Here is an 18,461-nt window from a genome sequence, read left to right as displayed (position 1 = left end):
AAACTTTGGGATCAGTAAGTCATGTCTTTTAAAACAGAAGAGACTTTTGATAACCACCTGCCTGCATCAGGAATTCCTAGGCACCATTTAAAAATCGATGGAGGCAAACCGTCTCCTAATTCTACTATCAGGACGCAAAGCCACACACGAGAAGAAGAAAGGATCTAAAGGAGAGGTGGTAGCAGCTTCAATCTTCCCTTAGTAAGAAAAACTCAAATATTATTAAAAAAAATCAGACCCCAAAACACAGTTACCTCTTGGCAGGGTTAAAAATAAGATTAATTGGTCTTTTTTTCCTGCTTGTTTACCCTCTTATGATGCAGGATAGATACATTTGCCTGGTGTGAGGTTTCAGGCTCTTTATGAATCCTTTTGATCTTATTCACTTTTTGAGGTTGATTATTTATGAAAATATAAAATATAGATGACTAACTTGTTTCTCAAATTACTTGGTGGGGTTTGAGGTGCTCAGAAGTATATTTGTGTTTTTATGACAGCTATTTGCTTTAGCAAAATGCATAATGAAAACGGCAATACTGAAACTTCCAAGCTCCACATACTCCTTGATATTTCCTCTTTACATTATGAAATTAGAATGTTCCAACTATCAGAAACGGGTCTTGTTGGAACATAGCTTTTCCTCTCCCTTTGAAGCAATATGTTTATGTCTGGAGTCTGTATTATTTATTTCATTTTGTTCTATTTTTTAAAGTTATTTTTCCCCAGGTTCAGAGGTCACCATATGATTAATGTATGTGATTAATGTATGTGTATTTCTAAATTTGGTATGTCTTTTCATAGTTTTTCCCATAGGAGACTTTCAAAGTAATACTTGGAAGACTAAGTGTAAAAAGCACACAGGAACCCAGAAATCACACTTTAAAATAATAACAAATAAAAAGTCCTAACTTTAGTCTCCAATGCTGACAGAATATATTCTAAGTCCCTTACTGCCTCTACCCACTAGATGCCAGTAGTAACTCCAGTTGTGAAAACCTACCGCATCTTCAGATACTTCAAAATGTCTCCTGGGGGAGCAAAACGAGTCCCTCAAAAAAACACGCCTTGCCAATAAGTTACTCTATGGTGCTGCACCATTCTGTTCTTTCTGCAGACACTGTCAACACAACCTTGACCACATTCTTTTCCTCATCTAAAATTATACAACCTATGGTTCCTTTTTAAAACTGCCTTCTTTATTTGGTCTGGAACTTCCCTTTCCCCCTCTGATTTGTCCATCAATATTATACCCAACAGAGCTAGTTTTATAATGACCATTTCTGCTAGGCTTTCAGTAGTCCTACCAAATCATCCTTCCCCTAATTGTCTATAGTCAAAATTACAACACCTAACCAAATCTGATTGCGAATGTAAATGTTTGGAGTGATTCATTTTATTAATTCATTCACTTCTCAAGCACCAGAATTGGAGGACATCTAGACAATAGTAAATATTTGCTGAATTGAATTCCTGAAGATGTTTCATGTTTCAGTTCCTAACTAGGAGTCAAGTTGATGGGGGTAATTTAACAATATTAGATAGAATATTAAGATCTGTGGGTTAAAAATAACTATGGGAATCAAACAGATATAACTGGGGTGGTGCAGGTGGTAAAGAAGAAACACATTGATTTGCTCCTCATGAGCCCACTCACAGGAAAACCTAGAAATTAAGTAAGAGTGGAAAGAAGCAAGGTATCGATACTGACATGTACATTGTAACTGGAAAGGGTGGTATATGGTTAAAAACTAGCTTTACCTTATTTGAATCATAAATAACCACCCAGAGTCCCAGATCTACTTTGTGAACTTAAGATATCTGTATCAAATGAAGAAAGAATGAACCAATGTCTTCAGGGAAAGGTTGGCTCCCACAGATTACCAGATATTTCCCCACTAAGCAGACACTAATGGAATACAGACTTGTTAAAACTCACAGATAGCTGCCATCTATGACACTTCCTAGGATTTACATAGTGTTGAATTGTGTACTTGACTATTGTGAAAATAAGTTAAAATATAGAGAAGGTCTTAGAATGGTGTCTGGTATAAAGTCAGTATTATAGAAATGTTGGTGGTTGTGTTCAATATTTTAGATCTTTGTTGAGTCCTGCTGAGAGATGAAGTCTTGTATGGAGAACTACTGATCCATTGAATATTATAATCTAGTGTTTAGTCAATGTGAATTATATAATAAAATGCTCTTAGTCTGATTTCTCACCAGGAATCTTATTACTTGATTTTCCAGGAGAGTATATAGTGTATTCACTGGGTTCCTCAGAAAGTGACTAATGTATTTCAAACCATTTATAAATTTCTTTAAATTAAAGGAAAATTTTGCTCATATATATATATATATGGAAAGAGTCATCAGTTTTATCATTGCCTCCTCACAGAGATCAATATTGTAAAATATAAGTTCAGTACAAAAGGGTTTGACAGAATGATTGAGGACCTGTTTTCTAAATTTTAGAGAATTGACACTTTATGTATCTTGTGTAGATGCAGAAAATATGCTTACTAGCATCTGAAAAGCTATAGTGTAAAATACTAAACATCCAAACCCAAGTAAATTCTTCAAGGCAAATGTTCATTGGGAAAAATTCTGAGGCAGAGTATCTCGTTGATAGAATTTTGCCATCCATATTCCTTAAAATTAATATTTGTAATAATATGTCACTCTGTATCGTAAGTGTATGGGATTTGTAGCAATGAAAGAATCAAGCAGGGCATGTTGGCTCATGCCTGTAATACCAGCTATGTGGGAAGAATAGGTGAGAAGCCAGAGGCTGGCTTAGGCAAAAGAGTCTGTATGAAAAATAACTAAAGCAAAAGGGCTGGAGAGTGTGGAAAGTAGAAGAGCATCTGCCACGTGAGCACAAGGCCTGAAGTTCAAACTCCAATAACAACAACAACAAATCCAGAAAGCAGAATGATAAAATAAGTCCTCCAACTTTGTCAACAGGAATAAAAAAAAAGAAGGAACCTTTTCTGTTCCAGAACTGTCTTCCATTTTGCTACAGTTTTGTTTGTTTGTTTCTCAAAGGCGAAGCACATGTGAATCGTTACAGCATGAACATTTATCTATCTTTTAAGGCATTACGGTGACTGTGGCTGATGTTAAAAAGAGAAAACATGTTATTTAATTATCAGTAAGGACCAACTATGTGCCAGGAATAAAAGGAAAGAAATATTCCATTTAAAACAAACACAAACCAAACACTAATAATAATCTTCATTTACCACCCTCTGCCCCCCTCAAAAAAACTCTCAAATTTAAGGTTGAAGAAAGGATATATTGCAGAAATCTGGCCTAGAACTATGATCCTTCAAATCTATGCCTCCTAAGTAGTTGTGATCACAGGTGTGAACCATCATGCTCAGCCTTAATTGCTATCCTCTTATTTGTGTTTGACTTAGGAATTAGGATAAATATATGTGTATACAGACAGACAGAAACATATAGACACACATATACATGTGCACACAAATCCAAGTTAAAGCAGGGCAAATATATAATGAAGCTTTTTAAAATCTCTAACGAATTCCACTGCAGTATAAGTCCTTAATAAGACCAGCAGAGAAGCATTTGATTTCAGAAAGTTGGCAATGGAGTTAATGGCCTTGCTTTCCATTCTTGCTTTGGATTGATGACTGGCTAGGAGGAATTGATAGTCATTAACCCCCAACTGCTCATTAATCCCAGGAAATGCCCTGTGCCAAGGTCATCATTGCCTTTGAAGGTCGAAAACAAACAAACCAAAAATAATACCCAAAAGGCATATGGATTTTTGTAATGAGTGATACAATTTAACTTACCATCCAAGGCAAACTGAAGAGAGTAAATATCATGCATAGAGACTCATTCAGATTTGCAAACTGTTTCCCAATGTTTTTACCAAGCTCTTGCTTTTTTGTTCATTATTGAAAAGTACAAAGCCTTAAAGCACTAATTTCTTAGACAGTAATCATACACACACACACCCACATATACATACATACATATATACACTTACACATGCTATTTTCACTGACTTATTCCCTTCCATCCAAAAGAAAAATGAAGCCTACCTTCTACTCATAACTTAAAAGATTCAATTTGTGAAATGAGGGCCAGAACTAAGCTCTCTCATTTCCTAAAAGATTCGTTAATGTGATGTCATGGTTTTCATATCTCATTTGGTGATATTCTTTATCTTTTACCAACTCTCTTGACCTGACCATTGGGGAATGCCCTGACTTTTGGATCTTTCGGTCTCTAAAAACAGAGTAGCAAATCCTGCATATCTCATCCTGGCTTCTACGGAATAGCTCAGAGCCACAGCCTTCCAGTTTTCAGCATGACTTAAGAGTTTAATAAATTCACCAAAATGACCCACAAAAAAACCCGATAAGGAAACTCTCCTTAATTGAGTCTGTTTTTATGAGACCTAAGCAAGGGAAGGAAACAGAGTAGACTCTTTCTGTGATTTCCAGGCAATGCCATTTAATCAGAATGCAGATAGCAGGGATGGGCTCCTAATTGGGACTGGAAGCTGGTTTCAAGTAACCTCAGCACTGTTAACGTTGCAGAATGAGGAAACCTGGGTGATGACAAGGCAGATAAAGGAGATGACTGGAATCAGTGATTCCTTTGTTTCTGCCTAATGGCCACAAAAGAAGGAATTATTCAGCAAATGCAGGCATTCAGAAATGGGATCCATATTTATTTTCTTAAAGTAGTCTTCTATTTTGTTTTGTGCCAAATTAACCATAGGTAGTATGTATTAGAACCAAATTTCCTCAGTGCCCAACTCCTGTGTTTGCTCTCAGTTGCTATGGAGTCTGGCAAAATACAGACTCTGTTCTAATATTAATGAACTTCGGTAAACACGATACCATGCAAAATAACACCCCCCCTGTGATCTTTTTGTCTACAATACCTAACTTTTTAAAAATGGAAAGGCACAGACATATATCCTGGTGCTGGTGGCTCACACTTACAATCCAAGCTATTCAGAAGGTTAAGATCTAAGGATTACTGTTCAAAGCTAGCCTGGTAAGGAAAGCCCATGAAACATTTTTCTCCAACTAACTACCAAAAAGCCAGAAGTGGAGCCATGGCTTTTAGTGATAGAGCCCTCTCCTTGAGTGAAAAAAAAAATCTGTAACAGTGCCCAGGTCCTAACTTCAAGCCACAGTGTCAACATAAAAAATAAGAGAGAGAGGAAAATATATATATCAACCATATACATGAAAGGCAACAAGCAATCAGGTCCCCCTGCCCTTTGCGATATGGAAGGGATTAGAAACAGGGAAACTCTTACATGTGAACAATCCTTCTTCAGTTTCTTCTCCCACTATCTGTCTTTATTCTCTAAAGGATGCATTCAATTTTTGGAAGCACAAAGCTGACAGGCAAATTCTCATGTGGATATTACAGATACTAGGTGATACTTATGTAAATCGCGTCAGCTTTCTTTACCATTTGGTAATCTGAAGATAAAAACTCATGTCCTTTCTATGCCAAAGGAAATTGTGATATGGTGGTCAAGACTGTACACATTTTAAGCTGCAACTTACATGTCAACAGAACAAGAAGAGGGACAGAGGTATAAGCAAAAGTCTTAGGGGAGGTATTGGGGAAATTTTTGTCTACAAGTAAAATCTGGCCCATGAGTTGTTTTTGTCAATAAAGATTTATTAGGATATTTCTATACCCAATTGTGTATTGCGTATCATGTATGGGATTCTCTCATATTGAAGTACAGAAGTGAATAGTGGTGATAGGGAATAGGGCATGCAAACTGTAAAGTGTTTATTATCTGGCCCTTAGTAGAAAAAGTTGATGACCTTTCCCTAGAGCATCTTACTGCCTTCATACCCAGAGACTGCTAAGGTGATTGATTCATCAGAACATGGAAAAAAATGTGAAAAATTTCCATTGAGATCTAACTTTCATTTAGGGAGAAAGAAATTAAGCTTTGCTAAGTTGCCAATGGCACCAGGCATCCTGCAACATATATGGTGTACCCTGACTACAAAGAAAGTTCTAATTCCTGTGTACCATGACTCTTCCACGTGCTTATACTGCTGTGACTGTATGGCTGGCAAAGTGGCTTTGGGCACGTATTATTTAATTTTGACTAATCCACAAAGTAGACAATACAGCTTAAAATGGATCTTTCAATTGTCAAACATACAAAACTTTAATATGGCACGTAAAGGCATCAGTCAGAAAAAACTCTGTCATTCCCTAGAAAGGCAAAATCATAGTACAACAAAATAAACACCAGAAAATGAGAACTTAAAAAGGGTGGATGGAGTCAAAGAGAGAGGGGTAGATAATGAAAACATAATGAAGACAATGAAAGATAATTAAAAATGTAATGTTTACCCTACAGAATTAATAAAAGTGAGGGAAAAGGTGGGATGGGAGGAATAGGGGAGAAGGTTGAAGGGGTGACCTTGACCAAGATGCCTTGTATTCATGAATTGCTTTGTTGAATGGCAATACCTTGGTACAACCACTAAAGATAAGAATATTCCTTTCTCCTTTCTTTCTTTTTCTTTTCCTTTCTTGTTTGGTCTGTTTTCTTCCCTCCGTTACTGATTTCTATTTCTGTACTTTTTGTCTTGTGGCTACGTTTATCTGATTTGGGGAGGGGAAGGGGACAGCTCAGAAATGGTGGGACAAAGGATGAACTAACTCAGCAGTGATACTCACTAGACACCATGTTGAAAATGAACTTTTCAACTCAGGTGGGAAGGAGGGGGTGGGAGGGGAAAGCCTGGGAGAAAATAAGGGAAAAGGTAACAAAGAGATATATAGTCAATACCTGTCATGTAACTGTAACCCCTCTGTAATCATCTTTACAATAAAGATTAAAACTAAAAACAATATACTTTTATATATTTTTATTGTAAAGATGCTGTACAGAGGGATTACAGTTATATGAGTAAGGTAATGAGTGCATTTCCTATCAAGCATTGTTACCCTCTCCTTTGTTTTTCCCCTACCATCCCTTTCTTCCCCACATCCCCTCCCCAACTCCTCCCTTCCCCCTCCCACAAAGTTGTAAAGTTCATTTTCAAAATAGTGTCTTGTACATCTCATTGTTACAATGGGTCATCCTGTATACTTATTTCAGCATTTTGTTATTTCCCTTTCCCTCCCCAAATTAGAAAAATGTATATACAAAATGCAGGACACCAGAATCAAATACAGTAACAACAGGGGTTATACCATGGGAGAAGAACATACAAAAGAAACAAAAAAAAATCACATAGTATATTATAAGTACATTAAAAACAACAGCAACAAAGATAAAATCTCTTGTGTCCCTATCTTGGAGTTCATTTCACTTAGCATCATCTTATATGGTCATATGTAACTTTTGACCTTTTCTGCTTGTCCTAGACTTACACTAGTTATTGCAAATAGGGAAACCATGGGACCTATGTTTCTTTGGGCCTAGCTAACTTCACTTAATATAAATTTTTCCAAGTCTTTCTAATTCCTAACAAATGGGGCAGTGTCATTCTTTCTGATGGAGGCATAGAATTCCGATATATATATATATATATATATATATATATATATATATATATATATCTCACATTTTCTTGATTCATTCATCTACTGAGGGGCATCTGAGTTGATTCCATAGCTTAGCTTTGGTGAATAATACTGTGATAAACATAGCTGAGCTGTTAGCTTTAGTATGGCCTTGTTTGTGATCATAAGGGTAAATGCCCAAAAGTGGGATTGCTGGATCATAGGGGATTTCTCTGAGGAACCTCCATACTGCTTTCCAAAGTGGTTGAACAACCTTACCTTCCCACCAACAATGTAGTAGGGTTCCCTTTGGCCACCCCCCTCCAGCATCTGTTGTTATTAGAGTTCTTGATTATAGCCATTCTAACTGGGGTGAGGTGGAATCTCAATGTTGTTTTGATTTGCATTTCTTTTCTGGCTAGAGAAGTTGAGCATTTCTTCATGTGTCTATTGGCCATTCTGATTTCCTCATCAGAGAAGACTCTCTTTAAGTCTAAAAAGAATATTTTTAAAAACACATAAAAGTTAAACTAAAGATGGAAGAATAAACCAGTGTTTTCACTCTAACATAAGCTCCTTGAAGCTATAAAATAATTAATTTTACAGAGATGTCCATTTTGACTAACCCTACATACCTGTAGGTGCCTGTGAATTTATGTAGATGTGTGTGTGTGTGTGTGTGTGTGTGTGTGTGTGTGTATGCGGGGACAACTGTCATCATGTTCCATAGCTGCTCCTCATGCTATCACACTAGTAACTCTTCTGGATTCACTCATAATGAGGAAACATTGGTGATGACATGTCAGATAATGGAAATGACTAGAATCAGTGATTTCTTTGTTTCTGCTAATGATTCCAAAGGAAGTAATTATTCAGCAAATGCAGACATTTGCTTAGTATCTGCATTCAGCACCAATATCTCTGACTAGTATTTAGATTTTTTTTTTGGATATTACTTCCTTATCCCCTTCCTGTCACCTCTTTACTTCAAGTAACCACACCTAGCCTTGACATGCTGTTATGCAAAAATCATGATCACGTCAACTCTGGGACTGAGACATTCATTCTCATGTGTTCCTGTGGATCATGATGATGATTCACTTGGGCAGAGATGTTGTAACTACCCCTTCCTTCCTTTCTTTCTTTAGTAACTTATTAGAAAAGTGAGTTTTTAGTAACTCAGATTTTCTGGAATTTAGCCTTAAACTCTTGAACAGAACATATAAACTGAAAATACTGATTTTGAGCATTGAAATACTATAAAGAGAGCCCTGGGGAACTAGTTCAAAGCTTCTTGTTGTTATGAGACAGTGTCCCTAACAGTTTCCAGACTCCTTTTTCTAACCATTCAATGGGTATGATACTACCTTTGTCATTGGTCTTATGATAAGTAGAAATCAATTATGAATTGTGAGTTCATTTCAAATAATAGGTACTAGATAGATTTTTTTAAGTTAAACTTTTTTTGACTTGGGGGAATGGGAGAATCAGAGTATCTTAAAAAAAAAAAGGTACGGCAATCCTTTTAAATAGAATTCTAAGTAACTTATGTATAGAAGTAAGCTATGTCACCTTTGGATAAGTGATTTACTCTTCTGGAAACCATTCCTGCAGCATGGAGAGAAATGCCACTGCTATAACATACTCATCTCTAATCTCAACAAAACCTCATTGCTTAGAAGTGCTCACATTCATTTTGCTCTTGAGAAACCAAGGTAGTCCATTTAAGTACCTTGTAGAGACTTTAGAACTAACTCAAGTAGGGCCTGCACTGAAGGCACCAGTATCAGATTCCTTCTGTGCAGGGCAGTGAAGCTTTTGGAATTAAAGACAACCTAAGTAGAAAATACCTCCCAAACAGCACGTGTACAGTAGGCATTCACTATGTATTATGCTTTGTATTCCCTGACTCAGGTCCTCTGTTCTCTTGGAATATGATTAGCACACAGCTGCTGCGGACCCTTCTGAAAATAGGACTATGGAGAAACAGGCTGGGTTGAAGAAGTCATGGAAAAGCCACAGCTGGAGATGAAGGTGGACTGTAATGCACAGATTGCAAACTTCCAGCTGGCAGTCAAAGGTTCCTTCTTTCCAGCATGAGCTACCTTGGCAAACTTCATTCCCAATTCTCTTAGTTTTGAAGAAAAGCATTCCCAGCTAATAACACAATTACACTTAAGTATCGGGCCCGTTTTAGTATTATTGCATTTGTTAAATCTAACTGAGTCCAAATTACTTCCTCAATGTTAATAAGAGAAAGACAGGAGGAGGGAAGGGAAGGAGGAGGAATGAGCTGAAGGGGAGTGAAGCTTGGGAGGGTTAAATGGAGAAAAGAAGACACATATTCAAAGCGACAGAGAGAAAAGCAGAGAGCTATCAGTGCTGCATATAGCCTCAAGTCCAATAAATGTCAGTTAAACTTGCTGCACACAGTTTCTATGGAAACCCCTTAAGTTAAGAGTGGAAGCACAGGCATTTTTTGGGGGGGGGGAGACTGCAATTCACAAGCTATTTATTTAATTATGATGAAACATGAGACTGTTAGGGACAATACTATTATCATATTGCTAGCATTTAGGATTCAACAAATAGGTATTGCAAAATAAAAATCTGATAAAAAAACAACATTAACCTCACGTGAATGGCATGTGAATAAAATACTTCTCTCATATTTACAGTAATAGGACTTCACACTTATTTCCCTCAGGCGAACCCCAAATTAGCCAAATGACATTCATTTAAAAGAGTTCTTCAGAGGCTTCATGCCAATTATGCCCCCACATGCTCAGTGAACAAAACCAAGGTCACAGCCTATTTTCAATTAAACCCAAGACAACACCAAAGTGTAGCACAGCTGGAAAAGCAAGCACATTATTACCCCATAGATCATTTGTGAGCAATGAATAGGTCTCCAGTGCTTTTCTGTTTTATAGGCATTTGAATATAAAAATAAAGAAAATAGCTTCAGATTAGCTTTTGCTTTCCAAAATAAACAACCACTTTTAGGGCATCATTTCTCGTGGCCTGAGGAGGGAAAGAAAAAAATAGATTCAAAGCCGTCAATTTCTGTCTCTGATGCTTACAATTTGTTTGTTTAGCCTTTAATGTGGCCAGAGAGAACCAGGGAATTGTTGGGCCCATTCACAGATTTGTTCTTTGTCTAAACCACTGTGTAGTATTCCACCTACTTTGGGTCAGGACTGTGTTAGGGTTAGGAAAGGAAAGGTCAGTAAAAGTCACTTCCTTACTTTACTGTGGATTTTCTTGAAAAGAATGCACTGACTCTATCACTCTGTATTTGTGAAGAACCAGCTTAGCTTCCTAGGAAGTAGATTAAGAAGAGAGGTAAAAGCAGACGTCTACTTTCCTGGACTTTACAGGAGACAGATGTACACACACTCACAGGGCAAACATCAGTATTCCTTCCTGCTGTCTCTTACCTTAGCTCTCTCTGGCAGAATTGCCTCCTAAGAATGCTAGGCTGTCCTAGAGGTAAGTGGGGTTTATGTGCATGGCATGGCTGTTTGCTGGAGAGGAATAAACGATGAAAGAAGATGGAGTATTGTCATAGCACAAGCACATCTGCAAGTATGCCCATGAGTCCCCGGTATCTTGACAAAATCTTTAACCCATAGGCTGGATGGAAGAAGGTGATACGAAAGAGAAGGGAATCTTGGGGATGTCATTTGTGGAGTCAAGCTAAGAACAGGAATGATGTTTCTCAATTGGCAAAGAGACACGTACCCTCCAAAATTTGCAACTATGACTCAGTGGCTATGTCATTTCAACTAGACTGCAGCTTATGTTTTGAAATTCAGTAGTGCTTTTGCAGTGGCTGGCCTTCCCACAAATTGCTGGTGCTAGCAGAGCCAGTCTTGCTGCTATCCGATTTGACAGCATATAATGAGCCACTTCACATTAGCTTCTGCTTGTAGTATTCAGCATATTGTGGGAACAATTTAGCATGAATCATCACCCACCTAGCTCCCCATTGGGGTCTCTATGCTGTAAATGGGCGTTTGCCAATCTTAAAAAAAGAAAAGTATCCATTAGAACAATTCAGCACATTTCTTTATAGACTACCACCACTACCACCACTGACACTACTGGTGACAATATTTATTGAATCACCACTGTTCTAGGCAGGAAGCCAAAGCAGCCATTTTAACCACTGGACATTTTTAAACAATGAAATTTTTAATGCCAATAAAAATGCATTTGGAGTGAAAAGATCTGTAATCTATACGTGATCCTTTTGTATTGGCATCATGGCCTGAGGCAAGTCATATTTTTTTCTAATCTTATGTCCTGATCATAATCACATCATGAGATCAAACCAGACAATGTGATTAGTGAATCTGGACAGGAAGTAGTTAAATGCAGCATTCAATTATTGAAATGGAATGAGAGTTTGACATATTTAACACAAACTCCATTTGGACTTTATTGCCCCAACCTCCATCCCAAACACAAGAGAGACACATAATCTGTCCATCCCTCTCTACCACTCATCCCACCCCATCATTCTTGCAAAGGGTGCGTGCTGTAACCCTAGCTACTCAAAAGGCTGAGATCTGATGATCATCCTGAGTTGAAGCCCCAGGACTGGTACATTACATTACATACATACATGCATGCATACAAGATTTAGGGCCAATCCAGAACTTGGAGCAAAGAGACAGTAGAAAAACATAGTTATCAATTTGCAATAAACAACGAAATAAAATATTCTTCCAGAAGTTTATATTCTAAGGTTAGAAATACAATTGGTGCAAAATACACAGAAAGAAAACTGAGAAACTACAGATGGAACGCACTGAAGGAAGGATTCAGCAAGATCAAGGAACTGATACTGAAGCTGAAATAATCAAGGATTCAATTAACGGTAGGACTACAGGGAAGAACATGAACTCAGGTGTGGAAATCTCTGAAGAACTAGCAGGAGTAAAGCATGGGTGAGGGCTGACTCCAACAAAGAGGGATCCGCAGGCGGAATCACCTAATGTAAAACTTGTGACAATTCTGACTGGAACAGTTAATGCCAGTTAAAAGTAATACGTTAGCAGTAAATATTATTAGGTAAGTGAAAACTCATTATATTTGTAAGATATTTTAGAGATGATCTGTGGATTGTTTTCCATTGGCTTCAAAAATCTGAAACATGACCTTATATAGAGTTTTTCCAAATCCCATGATTTTAAGAATCATTAATTACTCTTGATGTTCCCAGGACTTATAGAAACTCAGTAAAAAAAAAATCAAAACTAAACAAAACAACCCAAAACAGTAACAATTAATGTACATACAGGGGATACATAAAAGGAAAGAGGTGAGATTTCACATTTATTATATGTCAAGTAATCAATTCTTAGTTCTCATGTTAAGTACATTTTGGTAGCCTCTGACACAGTACTCTGTATTTTTTTTGGGGGGGGGGGTTAATCATGGGGCTTGAACTCTGGACTTGGGTGCTGTCCCTCAGCTCTTCAGCTCAAGGCGAGCGCTCTACCGCTTGAGCCACAGTGCCACTTCTGGTTTTCCAGTGGTTTATTGGAAATAAGAGTCTCACGGACTTTCCTGCCCGGGCTGGCTTTGAACTGTGATCCTCAGATCTCAGCCTCCTGAGTAGCTAGGATTACAGGCATGAGCCATTGGTGCCCGGCTTAGTACTCTGTATTTATTGAGATATATCCTGTGCTTGACACTGGGAAACCATTATCTTGATTTTCTTCCTATTTCACTGGTTTCTCTGCTCAGCCTTATCTCTGGTTCTCTCTAGTTCTTGAGCCACTGACCGTTGGAGGGTCTGAAAGCTCAGATAATGAGCTTTTTTAATAATAATAAAAAAAATCACTCTCAAGTGGCCCTCTACAATGGCTCTGCACATCCTCTACAAAGTGGATACTGGCAAACCTAAATCTCTAGCAGCGTTTTAGACTAGGGTATACAAATACTTACTTGAGACCTTCACATAAGGAATCAAAAATTAACTTGTCTACACAGTGGATGTCTGGGTTCCAATACAACTTCCAGCATGAAGAGGACTTTTAATAATAGAAATTCCATTCACTGACTTTGAACACCAAAACATTTATGTATCTACTGTGTAATAGGTAGATACTGCTTCCTGGCCTAATAACTTAGGTCAGTCATTTGAGTCTCCTTTTCCTTGATCCCACGCCTCTCACTTTCACATCCTACCTCATTATATCTACATTATATCAGCCTTACATCCTAACATCTGAATAGTAGAAGTTCAGTGTATCAAGATTCTGATCACTTCTAGAAACCTTCATTTATTTCTTTGAGTAGTTGGACTCTTTTATAAACTGGTCTATCATTTGATCTCCATGCTTCTGTTCTTCCAGACTTCTGGCCTTTTTTTTCAGTGATTGGGTAATTCTAGTGAAATCAAAATAAGGCTGAGTCTTTCTTTTGTACCTTGCTGAATGCTGTCTTATTATTAGAGTAACAATAATGTCCTTTCAGTGGCCTCTGAGGCCAGTCAAACTTTGGTTCTGCATATCTCCTAACACTGTTCCACTAGGCTTTCTGGCTTCTTACCATCTCTCCAATTTGCCATGCACACACTGATTCCACCATGACCTTGCAATTGATGTTTTCCCTGCCAGGAACCCTGTTCATATATACTCTTTTGCTGTGCATGCACTTCATGACTTTGGTGCCACCTCACAGCCAAATGCTGAAAGTCCTTTCTTAAAATATTTTGCTAAAGTGTACCTGCTCATTTCCCTGTGCATGCATCCTAGACACCTCTGCCTCTCTTTACTCTTTATCTGCTTCAAATGGTATTTTTAACCTGAACATGTTAAAAGAAGGAAGAGGGTACCTTTTCTTTGGCTTTTCTGTGATTTTCATTGTTTTTCTTTTCTACATTTTTCAGTAGTGCATGCTAAGTGTACAATGTGTGATGTTTATATATATATATATATATATATATATATATATATATATATATATATATACACTTTGATCATATCTGCACCCTCTAATACTTTTGAACACATTACCTTTCTATTTCTTTGCAATTTTTTATAATGTGTTTCACGTATGTCTTTTTGTATACATATCTCCAAAATTCTACGTATTTTTAAGAACTTAAATAGTTGGGTTCCTTAACTACAAAGCATTATTATCTCCATTGTGGGAAAAAATGAAAAAAATTTACTTGAGCAATCAGCAGCCATTATGTTAGTAATGCACACTGTACTTGTTTGCTCTTGTGTCCTGGCTCCTCGCAGATGACATACCCACTGAAACAGACAATGTCTTCCATTGTATTGCATGAACAACCCACTGAGGCCATGTAGTGTGTGGTCAATGGTGCTTTATTTTCATAATATATGAGATAGCATATTAGGTGAACTAAGCTTATCATAGGGGGAAAAACACTACTGAAAATGCATCCTGAATTTGATTTATGATGAATTTGAACTACACAGTTAGCTCAAATCACAACATTGATTAGAGAGAACATCATAAAATTATCAATTTGTAGATCAAAAAATTGATGACAACTCTTTGGCATTAAAAAGTAATAAGGGGCTGGGAAGGTGGCTCAGTGGTAGAGTGCTTGCCTTGCATGCATGAGGCCCTGGGTTCGATTCCTCAGCATCACATAAGCAAAAAGAAAAAAAGCCAGAAGTGGCTCTGTGGCTCAAGTGGTAGAGCACTAGCCTTGAGCTGAAGAGCTGAGGGACAGCGCCTAGGCCCAGAGTTCAGGCCCCACGACCAGACCCCTAAAAAAATAAATAAAATAAAAAGTAATAAGATACAATCATGTAATAAATGTCCATGTTGTCAATCAAGTTTATAATTTTTAGTTTACTTGTAGTTATATAAACCTTTATGTGCTATGTGCATTTATTTTTATTAAAATAATCTCTAAGAAATGGAAACAAGGGGGTTTTATTTTGCTTTTCATTTTTGTTTTGTTTTTTTGTCTTTTTTTCTCCTTTGTCACTGTTTTATATATCAATCTGCAGTACAGTAACTATAAAGTAAAAGCAGAATTGGTAAATAAGTGTGAGTTAGTAAAAGATTTATCAACTGATTACCTATAGCAAGATCCACAAGCTCAGAGTACAGAGAGTATCCATTTGCTCTACCACAGCTTAAAAAGCCCAGTGGTGGCTGGGTGCAGTTGGCTCATGCCTGTAATTCTAGGTACTCAGGAGGCTGAGATCTAAGGATCACAGTTCAAAGCCAGCGCCAGGAGGAAACTCTATCAGATTCCTATCTCCAGTGAACCACCAGAAAACCAGAAGTGGCGCTATAGCTCAAGTGGTAGAGAACTTGTCTTGAGCTGAAGAGCACAGAGACAGTACCCAGGCCCAGAGTTCAAGCGCCAGGACCAAAAAAAAAAAAAAAAGTCCATTGGTACAGCCATGTGTACATCATAGAGAGCAAAGCTATTCTTCCCAACAATTCAAATACTTATTTCATTTACAAAAATTGAGAAATGGCTTGCTCAGAAAAAGAATTAACCATTTGCCTATTACATTTTCCATGCTATTCTCTTCATTATTCTGTAACTGTGTATGACAAGGAGTACATCTTATTAACAGGTGCATGACTGCTCTGTACTTGTTATTTATTTGTACATAAATAAACTAAAAATGAAGTATTGTCCACACTGCACCCTGGACAAATTAAGTAAAATTTCTGGGCACAGAAAAAAATTAATAAAAAATTTAAATAAAGAAGTATTTATAGACATTGATGAAGTGATAAATGCTTCACAGCCATCTCTATGGTGGCTAATGGTGTGCTACTTTGACAAGTTGTGTGAAGGTAGCAGATAGTACGTACAAAGTGTTCTTGATTTCTAAATCATAGTGCCAGGTCAACCTCTGTTCTAATGATCTGAATCCCCAGGCTGAAAGGACATACAATAGCTATGATCTTTTACAAGGCAGCATTCATCTTCATGTGTGCAGTCCTGAAGGAAGAATCAGGACCAGCAGTCATGGGTAACTTATCCGATTGCTCTTCAGAAGTGAAGATAAATGGCCCAAAGTATGCCATCATGAATTATAAATAATTATTCCACATTTATGGCCACTGGTACCTATACTCTGAGGTCTTTTCCCTGACCCGGTTGTGCTTTCTTTTCAATATATCTCACAATAACAACAGAGAACCTAGGGAAATTCAGAGGAGATGAAAAGTTCAAAAACTACTTCTATAAGACCAGTTCTCTAGTCCCTGTAAGAGGAGACTTCAACAGCTCCTGTATCTCTAGAAGCTCTGAAAAGGCTGCAGACCTCAGATTTCCATGTATCTGGCTGTTATCATTATTAAGCTAATGTCATAGCCGAATCCCAAAATTCCTCCAAATGTTACACTATCACACTCCCCAACCTGTGGAAAATTCACTAAGGTGTTTGTTCTAACAATAGAGTTTTTAGAAGCCTCCCACACAGTCTTCCTGATTAATTTTGTTCTGTGTTGATATTTATTCATCTCAGTTAAAATGCATTGCCTTAATTTCTGTGTTTCGGTAGACTAATGTCACCAAGATTCTTCAACTGCTGGTATTGTTGACAAGGTGCAAAAAGCTGCATAATGACATCACCAGGAATGATGCGTCTGCATCTCTTCACCGCTGTATGATGTGACTGTTCTGTGTCACAGCACCTATAGATATCTGTAATAGCATTGACCACGAAAATGATTCCACATGAAATCTTTGAATTCACATAGACAGTGTGTGTGGTTGCGGGAAGGGGAGGAACCACTATTTCTTTGATTTCTGCATGCAATAGGAAGCTCTTGGGAAACTTTATATTGGTATATGATATAGTCTGAAACATCTACACTATCATTGTAGCCAGGTGTGAGAAATGATTGAAAGCATAACAGCAGATCAGCAATGCATGCGAGAGATGGATTTATTTGCACTGACAACAAAGATGAAGAGAAGCAGAAATTTAGGAATTTGTTTTGGAAGTACAGTCAAGATTTGTTTAAGGGATTGATCTAATTGATCTAATCTAAATTGACAGATCCATGGATGAATGCATAGACAGACAGACAGACAGACAGACAGACAGACAGACAGACAGACAGACAGACAGACAGACAGATAGATAGATAGATAGATAGATAGATAGATAGATAGATAGATAGATGTTGGTTGCAAGAAATACCCCCAAAATGTCATCTACCACCTACCAATGAAGTTATCTAAATATCCTCTTTTTCTGAACTCTCCATTGAAATGTTCCATTTGCCTGCAAAAAATATGTGTGCCAAAACATCACCTATATTTAGATCTTTGGTCTGGCTCTGATCCTAATTCCTGTAGCTAGTTGTACCTTTTCTAACTTCAGATCAAGAGTTTCCCCTACTTCTTGCCCAATCGTTTTTAGAACAAACTTCTTCCAGTTCTTTCCCATTCCAATGAAATTTTTTTGGACATTCAAACCAGAACCCAGGTATTGGATCTGGATTTCTGAATTTTAAACTGGTCCGAATAACTGATTTCACTCTTGGAATAGAGTTAGCCAAGTTCCACGCCCACACTTCACAATTATTATCCCAGAGGTATGCATGTTCTTTGTATTCAGACTTCTTCAGTACTGCTTTCTACATTGGGGTTCTCTTCTAAACAAGGAAAGAGATTTGTCTTATCAAAACAATACCAAATTTCATAGCTACATCATTTGAAGAAATTATTTCAAATCCTTATTAGTTTTGAATTCTGAAACAGAACTGAAAGTTCTAAAATAGGTAACTGAAGATAGAAGGAAAGTTCTAAAATAAGTAACTGAAGATAGAAGGAAGTCCATACTTGGACTTAAAGGAAAAATAAAATCTCTTATCTCTGGCTGTTTTCATCACAGTAGAAAGAATCAAATATCCACCTGCTTTTGTCTTTACTTAGAGAAACTAGATGGGGA

At 37.4% G+C, this 18,461-nt stretch overlaps 1 protein-coding gene across 2 annotated transcripts in view; it reads right to left on the bottom strand.

Annotated features, from left to right (window-relative positions):
* Lrrc4c (leucine rich repeat containing 4C) overlaps positions 1–18,461 on the bottom strand; it is a 174,287-nt gene that overhangs the window by 14,239 nt on the left and 141,587 nt on the right. Inside the window, exon 1 of one of the 2 annotated variants that reach the window (XM_042691565.1) lies at positions 11,517–11,567. The exons of the other annotated variant lie outside the window; for it this stretch is intronic. The gene's annotated coding sequence lies outside the window, so the exon portion shown is untranslated. Of the gene's footprint in view, positions 1–11,516; positions 11,568–18,461 lie in introns of those variants that run through there. 2 annotated transcript variants of the gene reach the window in all.

The sequence above is a fragment of the Dipodomys spectabilis genome, unplaced genomic scaffold (assembly GCF_019054845.1).
Source record: "Dipodomys spectabilis isolate Male_0828 unplaced genomic scaffold, ASM1905484v1 ptg000145l, whole genome shotgun sequence".
Classification (NCBI taxonomy): Eukaryota; Metazoa; Chordata; class Mammalia; order Rodentia; family Heteromyidae; genus Dipodomys; species Dipodomys spectabilis.
The sequence above is the reverse complement of the archived record's forward strand: the minus strand, read 5'-3'. Positions and strand labels throughout refer to the sequence as shown.